This window comes from Bombina bombina, chromosome 3 (genome assembly GCF_027579735.1).
Source record: "Bombina bombina isolate aBomBom1 chromosome 3, aBomBom1.pri, whole genome shotgun sequence".
Taxonomy (NCBI): domain Eukaryota; kingdom Metazoa; phylum Chordata; class Amphibia; order Anura; family Bombinatoridae; genus Bombina; species Bombina bombina.
Genome location: NC_069501.1, coordinates 1,126,757,660 through 1,126,770,643, shown reverse-complemented (window position 1 = coordinate 1,126,770,643; position 12,984 = coordinate 1,126,757,660). Strand labels below are relative to the sequence as shown.

The 12,984-nt window shown below is 42.1% G+C and overlaps 1 protein-coding gene across 1 annotated transcript in view; it reads left to right on the top strand.

Moving 5' to 3' along the window:
- Positions 1-12,984, top strand: part of CDK8 (cyclin dependent kinase 8) — a 399,753-nt gene that overhangs the window by 366,909 nt on the left and 19,860 nt on the right. The gene's annotated exons all lie outside the window — the stretch shown is intronic.

Genomic DNA, 12,984 nt, shown 5'->3' with positions numbered 1-12,984 from the left:
AGATCTCAAGATTCTAAACAAGTTTCTAAGGGTTTCATCATTCAAAATGGAAACCATTCGAACGATCCTTCCTACCATCCAGGAAGGTCAATTCATGACCACGGTGGACTTAAAGGATGCGTACCTACGTATTCCTATCCACAAGGAACATTTTCGGTTCCTAAGGTTCGTCTTTCTGGACAAGCATTACCTGTGGCACTTCCATTCGGATTAGCCACTGCTCCAAGGATTTTCACAAGGGTACTAGGGTCCCTTCTAGCGGTGCTAAGACCAAGGGGCATTGCAGTAGTACCTTACGTGGACGACATCCTGATTCAAGTGTCGTCTCTGTCAAAAGCAAGGGCTCATACGGACATTGTCCTAGCCTTTCTCAGATCTCACAGGTGGAAAGTGAACATAGAAAAAAGTTCTCTGTCCCCGTCAACAAGAGTTCCCTTCTTGGGAACAATAATAGTTTCCTTAGAAATGAAGGTTTTTCTGACAGAGGCCTGAAAATCAAAACTTCTAAGCTCTTGTCAGGTACTTCATTCTGTTCTTCTTCCTTCCATAGCGCAGTCCATGGAAGTAATAGGTTTGATGGTTGCGGCAATGGACATAGTTCCTTTTGCACGAATTCATCTAAGACCATTGCACCTGTGCATGCTCAGACAGTGGAATGGGGATTATACAGACTTGTCTCCGACGATACAAGTAGATCAAATAACCAGAGATTCACTCCGTTGGTGGCTGACCCTGGACAACCTGTCACAGGGAATGAGCTTCCGCAGACCAGAATAGGTCATTGTCATGACCGACGCCAGTCTGGTGGGCTGGGGCGCGGTCTGGGAACCCCTGAAAACTCAGGGTCTATGGTTTCGGGAAGACTCTCTTCTCCCGATAAACATAATGGAACTGAGAGCGATATTCAATGCTCTCAAGGCTTGGCCTCGACTAGCAAAGGCCAAATTCATAAGGTTTCAATCAGACATCATGACGACTGTTACATATATCAACCATCAGGGGGTAACAAGGAGTTCCCTGGCGATGGAGGAGCATCCGGGGGAGTGGGAACTCCATCTGGAAATCTTTGCCCAAATAACTCAATTATGGGGCATTCCAGACATGGTTCTGATGGCCTCTCGTCAGAACTTCATGGTCCCTTGTTACGGGTCCAAATCCAGGGATCCCAAGGCGACTCTATTGGATACAATAGTAGCACCTTGGATCTTCAACCTAGCTTATGTATTCCCACCGTTTCCTCTCATTCCCAGGCTGGTAGCCAGGATCAATCTGGAGAGGGCTTCGATGACCTTGATAGTTCCTGTGTGGCCACGCAGGACTTGGTATGCAGACCTGGTGAATGTGTCATCGGCTCCACCATGGAAGCTACCTTTGAGACAGGACCTTCTTATTCAGGGTCCATTCGAACATCCGAATCTGGTTTTCCTCCAACTGACTGCTTGGAGTTTGAACGCTTGATTTTATCAAAGCGTGGGTTTTCAGATTCTGTAATAGATACTCTTATTCAGGCTAGAAAGCCTGTAACTAGAAAAATTTACCATAATATATGGAAAAAATATATCTGTTGGTGTGAATCTAAAGGATTCCCATGGAACAAGATAAAAATTCCTAAGATTCTTTCCTTTCTACAAGAAGGTTTGGAGAAAGGATTTTCTGCGAGTTCTCTGAAGGGACAGATCTTTGCTTTATCTGTTTTACTTCACAAAAGGCTGGCAGCTGTGCCAGTCGTTTAAGCGTTTGTTCAGGCTCTGGTTAGAATCAAGCCTGTTTACAGACCTTTGACTCTTCCCTGGAGTCTTAATCTAGTTCTTTCAGTTTTTCAAGGGGTTCCGTTTGAACCCTTACATTCCGTAGATATTAAGTTATTATCTTGGAAAGTTTTGTTTTATGTTGCAATTTCTTCCGCTAGAAGAGTTTCTGAGTTATCTGCTCTGCAGTGTTCTCCGCCCTATCTGATCCATGCAGATAAGGTGGTTTTTACGTACTGAGCCTGGTTTTCTTCCGAAGGTTGTTTCCAACAAAAATATTAACCAGGAGATAGTTGTACCTTCTTTGTGTCCGAATCCAGTTTCATAGAAGGAACGTTTGTTACACAATTTGGACGTTGTCCGTGCTCTAAAATTCTATTTAGATGCTACAAAGGATTTCAGTCAAACATCTTCCTTGTTTGTTGTTTATTCTGGTAAAAGGAGAGGTCAAAAAGCAACTTCTACCTCTCTATCTTTTTGGCTTAAAAGCATCATCAGATTGGCTTATGAGACTGCCGGACGGCAGCCTCCTGAAAGAATCACAGCTCATTCCACTAGGGCCGTGGCTTCCACATGGGCCTTTAAGAACGAGGCTTCTGTTGATCAGATATGTAAGGCAGCGACTTGGTCTTCACTGCACACTTTTACCAAATTTTACAAATTTGATACTTTTGCTTCTTCTGAGGCTATTTTTGGGAGAAAGGTTTTGCAAACCGTGGTGCCTTCCATCTAGGTGACCTGATTTGCTCCCTCCCATCATCCGTGTCCTAAAGCTTTGGTATTGGTTCCCATAAGTAAGGATGACGCCGTGGACCGGACACACCTATGTTGGAGAAAACAGAATTTATGTTTACCTGATAAATTACTTTCTCCAACGGTGTGTCCGGTCCACGGCCCGCCCTGGTTTTTTAATCAGGTCTGATGATTTATTTTCTTTAACTACAGTCACCACGGTATCATATGATTTCTCCTATGCAAATATTCCTCCTTTACGTCGGTCGAATGACTGGGGAAGGCGGAGCCTAGGAGGGATCATGTGACCAGCTTTGCTGGGCTCTTTGCCATTTCCTGTTGGGGAAGAGAATATCCCACAAGTAAGGATGACGCCGTGGACCGGACACACCGTTGGAGAAAGTAATTTATCAGGTAAACATAAATTCTGTTTTTATTGCGTCATTCTTGCCACGAGAATTTTTTTGGCATGAAAGTACATCTTTGATGACGCAAGTTCGTCATTTCCGGCGTCTTAGTTGATGCCAGGTTTTCTTGCACGAGGTTGCATTTGTTATGACGCGAGTTGCGTCTTTTCCGTATGTTGTTGGGGACAAAAAAAAATTCAACTTCCTTTTGTGTGGTGCGTCATACTTGGCGCCAAAAAATGCCTCTTGCCTTCTATATGCTCAGAGGGCTATGCTGTTTGCATTTTTTCCCATTCCTGAAACTGCCATATAAGGAAATTGTAAATTTTGCTTTAATGTTGTTTTTTCTTTTACATTTTGGAAGATGTCTCAATCTGATCCTGTCTCAGAAGCAACTGTTGGAACCCTGCTGCCTGATCACAGCTCTACCAAAGCTAAGTGTATCTGTTGTAAGTTAGCTGAGATTATATCTCCAGCTGTAGTATGCAACAGTTGTCATGATAAGCTTTTGCACGCAGAAAACGTTTCCATCAGTACTAGTACAGTTTCCGTTGTTCCTTCAACATCTTATGTACATGATATCCCTGTTGATATGAAATATTATATTGCTGATGCGATACAGAAGGCTTTGTCTGCTATTCTGCCTTCTAATAAACGTAAAAGTTCTTTTAAAACTTCTCATAAATTTGATGAAATTTCTAATGACTAACAACGTACTGAAATATCCTCCTCTGATGAGGATCTCTCTGATTCAGAAGATCCTACCTCAGACATTGACACTGACAAATCTAATTATCTTTTCAAGATTTAGTATATTTGTTCCTTGTTGAAAGAAGTGTTAGTTACTTTGGATATTGAGGAGTCTAGTCCTCTTGATATCAAAACTAGTAAACGTTTAAATTCTGTTTATAAACGTCCTGTGGTTACTCCTGAGGTTTTTCCAGTTCCTGATGCTATGTCTGATGTGATTGCTAAGGATTGGATTAAGCCTGGTACTTTTATTATTTCTTCTAGGTTTAAAAGGTTGTACACTTTGCCAGTGGCTAGATTAGAGTTTTGGGAAAAAGTTCCCAAAGTTGATGGGGCTGTTTCTACTCTTGCCAAACGTACTACTATTCCAATGGAAGACAGTACTTCTTTTAAAGATCCTTTAGATAGGAAACTTGAATCTTATCTAAGGAAAGCTTATTTATATTCTGGCTATCTTCTCAGGCCTGCCATTTGCTATGGCTGATGTTGCAGCTGCATCAACCTTTTGGTTGGATAGCTTAGCGCAACAGGAAACAGATCCTGATTTGTCTTACATTGTTCGTTTGCTTCAACATGCTAATCATTTTCTCTGTGATGCTATTTTTGATATCATCAAAATTGATGTTAAATCTGTCTATAGCCATTTTAGCTAGAAGAGCTTTATGGCTCAAATCTTGGAATGCTGACATGGTATCTAAGTCTAGATTACTATCTTTCTTTCCAAGGTAACAATTTATTTGGTTCATAGTTGGATTCAATTATTTCTGCTATCACTGGAGGGAAGGGAGTTTTTTTGCCTCAGGATAAAAGATCTAAGGGTAAATCTAAAGCTTCTTATCGTTTCCGTTCTTTTCGACAGAACAAGAAACAGACAATCAATCCTTCACCTAAAGACTCTGGTTCCAATTGGAAACCTTCTTCAAGTTGGAATAAATCCAAGCCTTTTAAGAAACCAAAGCCAGCCCCAAGTCTGCATGAAGGTGCGGCACTCCATCCAGCTGGTGGGGGGCAGATTGAAATTATTTCAAGACATTTGGGCAGATTCTGTCCAAATCAGTGGATTCAGAGTATTGTCTCTCAAGGATATTGAATAGAATTCAGAGTAAGACCTCCTGTGAGAATATTCTTTCTCTCATGTTCCAGCAAATCCGGTGAAGGCTCAGGCTTTTCTGAAGTGTGTTTCAGATATAGAGCTTTCAGGGGTAATAATACCAGTTCCGTTTCAGGAACAGGGTCTGGGGTTTTATTCAAATCTATTCATTATCCCAAAGAAAGAAAATTCATTCAGGCCAGTTCTGGATCTGAAGTTTTTGAATCGTTTTGTAAGAGTCACAACTTTCAAGATGGTGAATATAAGAACTATTTTGCCTTTTGTCCAGAAAGGTCATATGTCCACGGTAGACTTACAGGATGCATATCTTCACATTCCGATTCATCCAGACCACTATTGGTTTCTGAGATTCTCTTTTCTAGACAAGCATTACCAATTTGTCGCTCTTCCATTTGGCCTAGCAACAGCTCCAAGGATCTTTTCGAAGGTTCTCGGTGCCCTTCTATCTGTAATCAGAGGACAGGGTATTGCGGTGTTTCCTTATTTGGACGATATCTTGGTTCTAGCTCAGTCTTTACATTTAGCCGAATCTCACACAAATAAACTAGTGTTGTTTCTTCAAAGACACATGGTTTTAGGATCAATTTACCAAAGAGTTTGATTCCTTAGACAAGGGTCACCTTTCTTTAGGTTTCCAGATAGATTTAGTGTCCATGACTTTATCCTTAACTGACAAGAGACGAATGAAATTGGTTTCAGCTTGTCGAAACCTTCAGTCTCAATTATTCCCTTCAGTGGCTATATGCATGGAAGTTTTAGGTCTCATGACTGCAGCATCGGACGCAATCCCCTTTTCACATGAGACCTCTACGGCTTTGTATGCTGAATCAATGGTGCAGGGATAATACTCCGATCGCACAATTGATATACTTAAATTCCAACATTCAACTCTCTCTGACTTGGTGGTTAGATCCTCATAGTTTAATTCAGGGGGCCTCTTTTGTTCGTCCTACCTGGACTGTGATCACAACAGATGCAAGTCTTTCAGATTGGGGAGCTGTCTGGAGATCTCTGACAGCACAAGGGTTTTGGAAACCTCAAGAGGCGAGGTTACCAATCAATATTTTAGAACTCTCTGCTATTTTCAGGACTCTTCAGGTTTGGCCTCTGTTAAAGAGAAAACCATTAATTTGTTTTCAGACGGACAATATCACAACTGTGGCATATGGCAATCATCAGGGTGGGACTGACAGTACCCTAGCTATGAAAGAAGTATCTCAGATACTTTCTTGGGCAGAATCCAACTCTTTTCTACACCTCGTATATGCACCGCAGAAATTAGACCATTGGGAAGCAGATTATCTCAGCCGTCAGACCTTACATCCAGGGGAGTGGTCTCTCCATCCAGATGTATTTTGTCAGATTGTACAGATGTAGGGGCCTTCCAGAAATAGATTTGATGGCTTCTCATCTAAACAAGAAACTTCACAGGTACCTGTCTAGGTCCAGGGATCCTCAGGCGGAGGTGGTGGATGCTTTAGCAGTTCCTTGGTTTTACCAACCTGCTTATATCTTTCCGCCTCTAGTTCTTCTTCCGAGAGTGATCTCCAAGATCATTATGGAACAATCATATGCGTTTCTGATAGCACCAGCGTGGCCTCACAGGTTTTGGTATGCAGATCTTGTTCGTATGTCCAATTGCCAACCTTGACCACTTCCTCTAAGACCAGACCTTCTGTCTCAAGGGCCGTTTTTCCATCAGGATCTCAAATCGTTAAATTTGAAGGTATGGTGATTGAACGCTTAGTGCTAAGTCATAGAGGTTTCTCTAACTTAGTGATTAATACTATGCTACAGGCTCGTAAGTCTGTTTCAAGAAAGATTTATTATCGAGTTTGGAAGACCTATATTTCATGGTGTTCTCATAAATTCTCCGGGCATTCTTTTAGAATTCCTAGAATTCTTTTAGAATTCCTAGAATTTTACAGTTTCTTCAGGATGGTTTGGATAAAGGTTTATCTGCAAGTACTTTGAAGGGACACATCTCTGCTCTTTCTGTTTTATTTCATAGAAAGATAGCTAAGTTTCCTGATATTCACTGTTTTGCTCAGGCTTTGGTTCGTATCAAGCCTGTTATTAAATCAATCTCTCCTCCTTGGAGTCTTAATTTGGTTTTAAAGACTTTGCAGGCTCCTCCTTTTGAGCCTATGCATTCTTTGGATATTAAACTACTTTCTTGGAAAGTGTTGTTCCTTTGGGCTCTCTCTTCAGCTAGAAGAGTTTCTGAATTGTCTGCTCTCTCTTGTGAGTCTCCTTTTCTGATGATTTTCCATCAGGATAAGGCTGTCTTGTGGACTTCGTTTAAATTTCTTCCTAAGGTTGTGAATTCTAACAACATTACTAGGGACATTGTTGTTCCTTCCTTGTGTCCTAATCCCAAGAATGCTCTTGAAAGATCTTTGCATTCTTTGGATGTTGTAAGAGCTTTGAAATATTATATTGAAGCTACTAAAGATTTTAGGAAGACTTCTAGTCTATTTCTTGTCTTCTCTGGTTCTAGGAAAGGTCAGAAAGCTTCTGCCTTTTCTTTGGCATCTCGGTTAAACCTTTTGATTCATAAAGCTTATTTGGAGGCTGGACAGTCCCCACCTCAGAAGATCACAGCTCATTCTACTAGATCAGTCTCCACTTATTGGGCTTTTAAGAATGAAGCTTCAGTTGATCAGATTTGCAATGCAGCAACTTTGTCGTCTTTGTATACATTTACTAAATTTTACCATTTTGATGTATTTGCTTCTTCTGAAGCAGTCTTTGGTAGAAAAGTTCTTCAGGCAGCTGTTTCAGTTTGATTCTTCTGCTAATGTTTTAAAGGGACACTGAACCCAAATTTTTTCTTTCGTGATTCAGATAGAGCATGCAATTTTAAGCAACTTTCTAATTTACTCCTATTTTCAATTTTTTTTTTTTCACTTGCTATCTTTATTTGAAAAAGAAGGCATCTAAGCATTTTGTTTGGTTCAGCACCCTGGACAGCACTTTTTTATTGGTGGATGAATATCCACCAATCAGCAAGAACAACCCAGGTTGTTCACCAAAAATGGGCCGGCATCTAAACTTAAATTTTTGCATTTCAAATAAAGATACCAAGACAATGAAGAACATTTTGTAATAGGAGTAAATTAGAAAGTTGCTTAAAATGTCATGCTCTATCTGAATCACAAAAGCAAAAATTTGGGTTCAGTGTCCCTTTAAGTATTTTTTTCTTTCAATTTATGAGAAAGATGGCTGTTTTTATTTTGTGAATTTGCCTGATACAAGTATCCGTGAATTATTGCAGGCTCCATTTGGGATATTTCTCCTTATATCACCACCTAAACGGCTTGACAGTGGTTGCTGTTTACATACCCTAGATGGGGAATTATCTGTATATCCTCAATGAGGACTTGAGAAACTTTGCTATCAATACAGGGGTCTCAGGAAGACAATAGCTCCCTCTAAATAACTATCATCTCTCCCTAGAAGTGTACAATATTCGTTTACAAGTCAATTTAAAGGAGGACTTTGGGCTCTCTATTCCTTGCCAGAAATACATATCCTGTCCCGTCTTGTTTGAACACTGCCATTTGTGTTTTCTGGACACTCAGGATCCATTGCACCTCCCGGGATGGTGCCATTGTCTATATAGGGGGTCTTTGTTATATGACCGGTCAAACAATTGTCATTTTTTACTGTGGTTACAGTAGTATTAAATAAGTTTATGCACAAGACAATTTATACTGGTGTGGTAGACAATCTGTTGTATCTCTCCAGGTGTCACTCATGTTACTGCTGGGGCAATTGTTTTTAGCATCATAATCTGTGCTGGCTAATATAGTCTTTGTGGTTTGGTTGAATCACTTTTCTGTTTGTTTCTTTTATACTTATATTAACTATTGCCTGGCACCCCCAGTCTGCTATATATTTATGCACAGCAGATTGGGGTTGATTTCTGCACTACTAACATTTGGTGCTGTGAGTGTGTCTCTTTCTAAAATTTCTTCTTTGTAAGACCTTTATGTATACACTTTTGCTATACAGGGTCACAGTGTGGCTCCTTTATGCCTCTATAGGATCACGGGTTAATATCTCCTTCAGGGAGATTATTTGAACAGCTAGGGGTTATTTACAACTGCTTTAATTTGAGAGGTTTTGGGCTCATAGACTGTGTGCTTTTGGCTCGGAACAAACAGGTTTCACTTTAGTGAGTGTTGCGCAGCTCATAATTGCTTAGCGCCCTTTTCATAGCAGGGGAAGTCCTGTCTTAAGCACCACGTGACCGGGTGCTGTCTCTCTCATTTTCCTATGATCCTGCTGCAGACATCACTCCTATGGAGAGCGTTTTCACTGTTAGCTGTCTGGGTCTACGAGGTGGTGAGTGCCCCAGCCATTGGGAATGTAAAGGTGCAGTTTTTTAAATAAAAGCGTCTTTTGTGTGTCGTTCTGTGTATATATACTTAGCTATGGAGGACTCTGATACTACATTAGAATGCTCTGCTTCTTCTGTACTGATTAATAATTCCTGTTTACATTGTGAGGAGGCCGTGGTTTGCCCGCCTGCTTAATTTTGTTCCATTTGCCTAAGCACTGTTCTAAAGTCTAAGAAGGGAGACAAGCCTGCTAACACTCATAGCGCTATTAGCCCTTCAGAGCCGTCTACTTCTCAGGAATCTGGGTACCAAGAAATTACTACCCTTTCTACATTACCTGCTCCACATGCAGTTCCCCGCAGCTCAACTAATCCTCCATCTGGGGCCTTTTTTCCAGCGAACTTTACTGCGCAGTTACAATTGTCGGTGTCTGCGGCCCTGAGTGCCTTACCTCCCTCTTGCAAACATAAGAGAAAGATTAAACATAGTTCTACTGACCTAGAGTCATCTAAATATTTGTCGGATTTAGCTACTATGTCCCAGCTATCCAAGAATGAGTTAACCTCTGTAGCTTCTGAGGGTAAATTTTCTGAGTCGGAAACTTCAGTTACTAAACCTCCTTCAGCAAAAGAACCCTCCTTCAGATTTAAAATTGAACATCTGCGTTTTTTATTAAAGGAGGTTATGTCTACGCTAGAGGTTGCAGAGGCTACACTTCCTGAGGAACCTAAGATCCCTAAATAAGACAGGGTTTATGAAGACAGGAATGTCCCTCTGAGTTTTCCTGTGCCCGTTAAAATGGCGAACATTATTAACGAATGGGGAAAAATAGGAACTTTTTCACCCTCGTCTACCTTTAAAAAATTATTCCCGGACTCATAATTGAAATTGTGGGACTCCATCCCTAAAATGGATGGAGTTATTTCTACGCTTGCTAAGCGTACTACTATTCTCCTGGAGGATAGTTCTTCTTTTAGAGAGCCTATGGATAAGAAAATGGAAACTTTTCTGAGGAAGATGTTTCAACATACAGGGTTTTTATTTCAACCGGTGGAAGCTGTAGCCGCGGTTGCTGTAGCAGCTACCTACTGGTGGGACACTCTGAACTCATTAAGGTGGAAACTCCCCTTGAGGATATTCAGGAGAGAATTAAAGCTCTGAGAATTGCTAACTCCATCTGTGACGTGAATATGCATATTATTCGCCTAAATGCAAAGGCTTCTGGCTTTGCGGTCCTAGCCCGCCAGGCTCTCTGGTTGAAGTCTTGGTCTGTGAATATGACTTCTAAATCCAGACTCCTTTCTCTTCCCTTCAAAAGGAAGATTTTATTCGGTCCAGGTCTGGACTCCATTATTTTTACGGTTACCGGAGGAAAAGGTGCCTTCCTATCGCAGGATAAGAAGAATAGATCTAAGGGACAGCAATCCTCATCCAAGCCCAAGCAGCCCAAGAGTACTTGGAAGCCGGCTCAGTCCTGGAATAAGTCCAAACAGACTAAGAAGCCCACCGAGAACAAATCGGCATGAAGGGACGGCACCCGATCAGGGATCAGATCGAGTAGGGGGCATACTGTCTCTTTTTTCAGACACTTGGTTGCAGGATTCTTGGGTCCTGGAGGTTGTATCTCAGGGATACCGGATAGGATTCAAATCTTATCCACCCAGGGGCAGATTCCTACTCTCCAGACTGTGTACTAGACCAGAAAAGAGAACTGCCCTTTTAGGTTGCATACGGATCTCCTCTCTAGGAGTAATTGTTTCGGTACCAACATCAGAAAGAGATTTGTGGTTTTATTCAAACCTTTTCGTGGTTCCAAAAAAAGAGGTAACTTTTCATCCAATTCGGGACTTAAAGTGCCTAAACAAGTTTCTGAGTGTTCCCTCTTTCAAGATGATGAGACAATACGGTCAATTCTTCCTTTGGTTCAGGAAGGACAGTTTATGACCACCATAGACCTGAAGAATGCATACCTTCACGTTCCCATACACAGGGAACATTTTCACTTTGAGGTTTGCTTTTCTAAACCAGCACTTCCAGTTCATAGCTCTCCTGTTTGGCCTAGCTACTGCAAGGATATTTACAAAGGTTCTGGGGGCTCTTCTAGCCTTTGCCAGAACACATGGTATTGCAGTAGCGCCTTACCTGGATGATATCTTGGTACAGACACCATCTTTTCATCTAGTGGGAGAACACTTGGTCTTCTTCGATCACATGGATGGAAGATAAACTTGGAAAAGAGTTCTCTTACTCCAAATACCAGGGTGAATTTCCTGGGGACAATAATAGACTCCATATCCATGAGAATATTTTTAAAAGATCAGAAACGTTGCAAGCTAACTACTGCATGTCTTAGCCTCCTTGAGACCTTTAATGGCCCAGTGTATGGAGGTGATTGGACTCATGATGTCCTGTATGGACATCATTCCCTTTGCCAGATTCCATCTCAGACCCTTACAACTATGCATGCTGAGACAATGGAATGGCGACTTTTCAGATCTGTCTCAACAAATTGTGTTGGACAACCTGTCGAGAGACTTGCACTCTTGGTGGCTCTGTCCAGATCATCTGTCCCAAGGCATGTGCTTCTTGAGACCGTCCTGGGAGATTGTGACTACGGACGCAAGCCTTTCCGGCTGGGGAGCTGTTTGGGGTGCCAAGAAGGCACAGGGACAGGGGCTGTGGACTCGGGAGTCGTCCTTCCTTCCGATCAATATATTGGAACTCTGGACAATCTTCAATGCTCTGAAGGCTTGACCCCTTCTGGGTTTGTGCCAGTTTATCAGATTCCAATCAGACAATATAAATTTGGTTGTCTACATCAACCATCAGAGGGAACAAGACGTTCCTTGGCGATGAGAGGTATCTCAGATACTAGAGTGGGCGGAGAGTCACAGCTGTACGCTGTTAGCAATCCACATTCTGGGTGTGGAAAACTGGGAAGCAGACTTTCTCAGCAGGCAGTCCTTTCACCCAGGGGAATGGTCTCTCCACTCCAAGGTGTTTGCAGAGATATGCAGTGAGTGGGGGATGCCAGAGCCCGGAGGTAGATCTCATGGCATATCGCCTCAATACCCAGGTATGGGTCAAGGTCGAGGGATCCTCAGGCGGAACTGATAGATGCCCTATCAGTACTATGGAGGTTCAGACTCACATATCTTTTTCCTCCATTACCACTTCTCTCTCGTATGGTGGCTCGCATCAAGCAGGAACGAGCATCAGTGATTCTGATTGTTGCATTGTGGCCCGCTAAGGACGTGATTTGTGGATCTGGTGGGGTTGTCCTCATCTCCTCAGTGGAGGTTACCTTGTCGCAAAGATCTGCTGATACAGAGTCCCTTTGTACATCAAAATCTATATTCTCTGAGGCTGACTGCATGGAGATTGAACTTTTAGTCTTGGCCAAGAGAGGGTTTTCTGAGAGCGTTATCGACACTCTGATTCAAGCTCGTAAACCAGTTACTCGTCGTATCGATCATAAAGTGTGGAGGACTTACTTGTACTGTTGTGAAGTGCGTGGCTTTTCAGGTTAAATGTTAAGGTTACTAGAATTGTATCTTTTCTCCAGGATGGACTGGAGAAAGGTCTATCTGCTAGATCCTTGAATGGACAGATATCTGCTCTGTCGGTGTTACTGCACAGAAGGTTGACCGAGCTTCCGGATGTGCAGTCCTTTTGTTAAGGCTCTGACTAGGATCAGACCTATGTTTTGATCTGGGTCTCCGCCTTGGAGCCTCAATCTTGTTCTTTATGTTTTACAGCAGGCTTTGGCTGGGGTGTCTCTGCCTCCTCCTGGTGGCCAGGTGTTGTTTTTCCCAACAGTAAGGAATGAAGTCAAGGACTCTCCCTGCCAAGAAGGAAAGGAATTTATCTGGTAAGCATAAGTTATGTTT